The following is a 6,238-nucleotide window of genomic DNA, read 5'->3' on the forward strand; positions in this document are numbered from 1 at the left end:
CACGGTTTAATAACAGGAAATGCATTATTTATTTACACATACGTTGAATTACTGTTGTTTAAATAACTTTATTCTCAGGCTCAGCTCTTACATTTCATTTTAATTAAGTTTGAGCCTGTGCACAATTATTCACTTTAATAACAGTTTATTACATTTGTATCTGTGTGTAAATGTGTTTTATTTTAAATGAATAACAGTTTATTACATTTGTATCTGTGTGTAAATGTGTTTTATTTAAATTTAATAACAGTTTATTACATTTGTATCTGTGTGTAAATGTGTTTTATTTAAATTTAATAACAGTTTATTACATTTGTATCTGTGTGTAAATGTGTTTTATTTAAATTTAATAACAGTTTATTACATTTGTATCTGTGTGTAAATGTGTTTTATTCTAAATAAATAAGTAAAAAACACTTAATTACATTTGTATCTGTGTGTAAATGTGTTTTATTCTAAATAAATAAGTAAAAAACACTTTATTACATTTGTATCTGTGTGTAAATGTGTTTTATTTTAAATAAATAAGTAAAAACACTTTATTACATTTGTATCTGTGTGTAAATGTGTTTTATTTGAAATAAACATGTGATCGTGAACTTTAGCTCGACCTTTACAGCCACGTGTTAAAGGTCGACTCAGTATTAATTCTATTTTAAATGTTGTAAATATTTGACTGTCCGTCACTATTTCTCTATTTAATTCTACTTTATTTATTCATTCCTGGATTCATTTATGTTTATATGTATTTATACAGTAGTAACTCCTGTATTTATTTATACACTTATTTATTTATTCCTGTATTTATTTGTATATGTATTTATTTCAGTAGTAACTCCTTATTTATTACCATGGCTGTTTATTTTCTCCTGTTTTTATTTATTTATTTATACATTTATTAATTGCTGTATTTATTTATAAACTTCTTTCGATTTCACACAAGTATTTATTTATTTATTCCTGTATTTATTTATTTAATCATTTATTCATTTCTGTATTTATTTCTACATGTATTTACATGTTTCCAGTTATTTCTCTATTTCTATAATTATGTGCATTAATTTAAATATTTATGTATTTATAATAATTTATAATAATGTTATTTTCAGCCTTGTCACAGTTGAATCAGCACTTTTAAGTAAGTCAGAACAGCAGCAGCAGGTGTGTGTGTGTGTGTGTGTGTCACGGTGCTGTTTACCCACCTGACACAGCCGAGGAACCGGGAGAACCTCACGGGGAGACACCGGGGACCGCTTGAGACCACCTGGGACCACCTGGGACCGCTTGAGACCACCTGGGACCACCTGGGACCGCTTGAGACCACCTGGGACCACCTTGGACGGTTCAGACTCCGGCTCAGACTCCGGCTCAGACTCCGGCTCAGACCCGCAGGACTCCGGTTCAGACCCGCAGGACTCCGGTTCAGACCCGCAGGACTCCGGTTTAACGGGGAAATCTCCGTTTCACCTGCTGCTGCCGTTAACGTGCAGCTGACAGCCGCCCTCCGAACGTAATGACGTAGCACGCACGCTTGTTAAAGACGAAGCCTCATTGGTGGAAGGTGCCCGTCAATCAGAGGGCGTCACCCACAGGCCCCGCCCACAGGCCCCGCCCACCCAGGATGGTCTATTTTTACCACACTTCATTTATTTTTGTTTTATTTATTAAAATGAAGTTTTTTAAGTTTCATTGACATTTATTCAACTATTAATATAATTTTTAAAAACTTTTTTTATAATTATAAAATAAAATTAGAAAGACAGGAATCTGATTTTATATAAAATAAAACAAAAATAATAGAAAAATATATTTAAAAATAAAACAACACAATCAAATATTCATCATTCTTCTTTATTTACGTTAATATTTGTGTGAATCTTTATTCAAATGATATTATTTCCTATAACAAAGAACAAAACGTTTTTAGTGTTTATAAGTTTGAGATATTTAATATCATTTTATTTTATATCTTTACAATTAATTCAATGTTAAATGTGCACTTTAGTAAAAGTGCTTTTAATAGAATTTCAGCATCAAAAGAGACTTAAAATGCAAAGTAAAAGTACTACAAAATTATATATTTATAAATACTAACTCCTATATTTATATATAATAGTAACTTTTTATTTTTAAAACACTTTTTTTACTTTTATCTGCTGGTAAAGTTTTTTTTTCTTATTTGTGAACTAATTTAATTTCCTATAGTTTTATTATTTTTTTTTTTTACATAAAATAAATTCATCAACAAAAGTCTTACAATATTTTGGATCGATGCTGCCCCCACGTGGTTAAACCAAGTCACTGCGAAAATTTTAACACACGTTTATGCTCCTAGAGGACACTTTAACACACGTTTATGCTCCTAGAGGACACTTTAACACACGTTTATGCTCCTAGAGGACACTTTAGCACACGTTTATGCTCCTAGAGGACACTTTAACACATGTTTTGCTCCTAGAGGACACTTTAGCACACGTTTATGCTCCTAGAGGACACTTTAACACACGTTTATGCTCCTAGAGGATACTTTAACACACGTTTATGCTCCTAGAGGACACTTTAACACACGTTTATGCTCCTAGAGGACACTTTAACACACGTTTATGCTCCTAGAGGACACTTTAACACACGTTTATGCTCCTAGAGGATACTTTAACACACGTTTATGCTCCTAGAGGACACTTTAGCACACGTTTATGCTCCTAGAGGTCACTTTAACACACGTTTATGCTCCTAGAGGACACTTTAGCACACTTTTATGCTCCTAGAGGACACTTTAACACACGTTTATGCTCCTAGAGGACACTTTAACACACATTTATGTTCCTAGAGGACACTTTAACACACATTTATGCTCCTAGAGGACACTTTAACACACGTTTATGCTTCTAGAGGACACTTTAACACACGTTTATGCTCCTAGAGGACACTTTAACACACGTTTATGCTCCTAGAGGACACTTTAGCACACGTTTATGCTCCTAGAGGACACTTTAGCACACGTTTATGCTCCTAAAGAACACTTTAACACACGTTTATGCTCCTAGAGGACACTTTAGCACACATTTATGCTTCTAGAGGACACTTTAACACACGTTTATGCTCCTAGAGGACACTTTAGCACACGTTTATGCTCCTAGAGGACACTTTAGCACACGTTTATGCTCCTAGAGGACACTTTAACACACGTTTATGCTCCTAGAGGACACTTTAGCACACGTTTATCCTCCTAGAGGACACTCTAACACGTTCATGCTACTAGAGGACACTTTAGCACACGTTTATGCTCCTAGAGGACACTTTAGCACACGTTTATGCTCCTAGAGGACACTTTAACACACGTTTATGCTCCTAGAGGACACTTTAACACACGTTTATCCTCCTAGAGGACACTTTAGCACACGTTTATCCTCCTAGAGGACACTTTAGCACACGTTTATGCTCCTAGAGGACACTTTAGTACACGTTATTGTCCTAGAGGACACTTTAACACACGTTAATGCTACTAGAGGACACTTAAGCACACGTTTATGCTCCTAGAGGACACTTTAGCACACGTTTAGGCTCCTAGAGGACACTTTAACACACGTTTATGCTCCTAGAGGACACTTTAACACACGTTTATCCTCCTAGAGGACACTTTAGCACACGTTTATGCTCCTAGAGGACACTTTAGTACACGTTTATGCTCCTAGAGGACACTTTAACACACGTTAATGCTACTAGAGGACACTTTAGCACACGTTTATGCTCCTAGAGGACACTTTAGCACATGTTTAGGCTCCTAGAGGACACTAACACACGTTTATGCTCCTAGAGGACACTTTAACACACGTTTAGGCTCCTAGAGGACACTTTAACACACGTTTATGCTCCTAGAGGACACTTTAGCACACGTTTATGCTCCTAGAGGACACTTTAGCACACGTTTAGGCTCCTAGAGGACACTTTAGCACACGTTTATGCTCCTAGAGGACACTTTAGCACACGTTTATGCTCCTAGAGGACACTTTAGCACACGTTTAGGCTCCTAGAGGACACTTTAGCACACGTTTATGCTCCTAGAGGACACTTTAGCACACGTTTAGGCTCCTAGAGGACACTTTAACACACGTTTATGCTCCTAGAGGACACTTTAGCACACGTTTATGCTCCTAGAGGACACTTTAGCACACGTTTAGGCTCCTAGAGGACACTTTAACACACGTTTATGCTCCTAGAGGACACTTTAGCACACGTTTATGCTCCTAGAGGACACTTTAGCACACGTTTATGCTCCTAGAGTACACTTTAACACACGTTTATGCTCCTAGAGGACACTTTAACACACGTTTATGCTCCTAGAGGACACTTTAGCACACGTTTATGCTCCTAGAGGACACTTTAACACACGTTTATGCTCCTAGAGGACACTTTAGCACACGTTTAGGCTCCTAGAGGACACTTTAACACACGTTTATGCTCCTAGAGGACACTTTAGCACACGTTTATGCTCCTAGAGGACACTTTAGCACACGTTTATGCTCCTAGAGTACACTTTAACACACGTTTATGCTCCTAGAGGACACTTTAACACACGTTTATGCTCCTAGAGGACACTTTAGCACACGTTTATGCTCCTAGAGGACACTTTAACACACGTTTATGCTCCTAGAGGACACTTTAACACACGTTTATGCTCCTAGAGGACACTTTAACACACGTTTATGCTCCTAGAGGACACTTTAACACATGTTTTGCTCCTAGAGCACACTTTAACACACGTTTATGCTCCTAGAGGACACTTTAACACACGTTTATGCTCCTAGAGGACACTTTAACACACGTTTATGCTCCTAGAGGACACTTTAACACATGTTTTGCTCCTAGAGGACACTTTAACACATGTTTATGCTCCTAGAGAACACTTTAGCACATGTTTAGGCTCCTTGAGGACACTTTAACACACGTTTATGCTCCTAGTGGACACTTTAACACATGTTTTGCTCCTAGAGGACACTTTAGCACACGTTTATGCTCCTAGAGGACACTTTAGCACACGTTTATGCTCCTAGAGTACACTTTAACACACGTTTATGCTCCTAGAGGACACTTTAACACACGTTTATGCTCCTAGAGGACACTTTAGCACACGTTTATGCTCCTAGAGGACACTTTAACACACGTTTATGCTCCTAGAGGACACTTTAGCACACGTTTAGGCTCCTAGAGGACACTTTAACACACGTTTATGCTCCTAGAGGACACTTTAGCACACGTTTATGCTCCTAGAGGACACTTTAGCACACGTTTATGCTCCTAGAGTACACTTTAACACACGTTTATGCTCCTAGAGGACACTTTAACACACGTTTATGCTCCTAGAGGACACTTTAGCACACGTTTATGCTCCTAGAGGACACTTTAACACACGTTTATGCTCCTAGAGGACACTTTAACACACGTTTATGCTCCTAGAGGACACTTTAGCACACGTTTATGCTCCTAGAGGACACTTTAGCACACGTTTAGGCTCCTAGAGGACACTTTAGCACACGTTTATGCTCCTAGAGGACACTTTAGCACACGTTTAGGCTCGGACACTTTAGCACACGTTTATGCTCCTAGAGGACACTTTAGCACACGTTTAGGCTCCTAGAGGACACTTTAGCACACGTTTATGCTCCTAGAGGACACTTTAACACACGTTTATGCTCCTAGAGGACACTTTAACACACGTTTATGCTCCTAGAGGACACTTTAACACACGTTTATGCTCCTAGAGGACACTTTAACACATGTTTTGCTCCTAGAGGACACTTTAACACATGTTTATGCTCCTAGAGAACACTTTAGCACATGTTTAGGCTCCTAGAGGACACTTTAACACATGTTTATGCTCCTAGAGGACACTTTAGCACACGTTAGGCTCCTAGAGGACACTTTAACACACGTTTATGCTCCTAGAGGACACTTTAGCACATGTTAGGCTCCTAGAGGACACTTTAACACACGTTTATGCTCCACACACGTGTGATTTTTTTATTATTTACTTGTTTTTATAGTTTAATTAAAGTTCCAAATTAAAAAAACATCATTTATTTAACTGTGTGAACTTTCTTCAGTGAGATCAGAAGCGTTTAAGTGGAAAAAACGTGAAATTTAAGCTTAAACGCTGTAAAACAACAACTCCCAGAATGCACTGTTCCCACGGACCTCACATGATATGACGCGTCATCACGTGACCGCAGGGAGAAGC

The 6,238-nt window shown here is 37.9% G+C and overlaps 1 protein-coding gene across 1 annotated transcript in view; it reads right to left on the minus strand.

The window, feature by feature from the left end:
• Nucleotides 1-1,495, minus strand: part of LOC310954984 (UTP--glucose-1-phosphate uridylyltransferase-like) — a 14,657-nt gene extending 13,162 nt beyond the window's left edge. Inside the window, exon 1 of the mRNA XM_083924697.1 lies at nt 1,203-1,495. The gene's annotated coding sequence lies outside the window, so the exon portion shown is untranslated. The remainder of the gene's footprint in view (nt 1-1,202) is intronic.
• Between the last annotated feature and the right edge of the window lie 4,743 nt (nt 1,496-6,238).

This window comes from Echiichthys vipera (assembly GCF_963691815.1).
Source record: "Echiichthys vipera genome assembly, chromosome: 2".
In the NCBI taxonomy this organism is placed as follows: Eukaryota; Metazoa; Chordata; class Actinopteri; order Perciformes; family Trachinidae; genus Echiichthys; species Echiichthys vipera.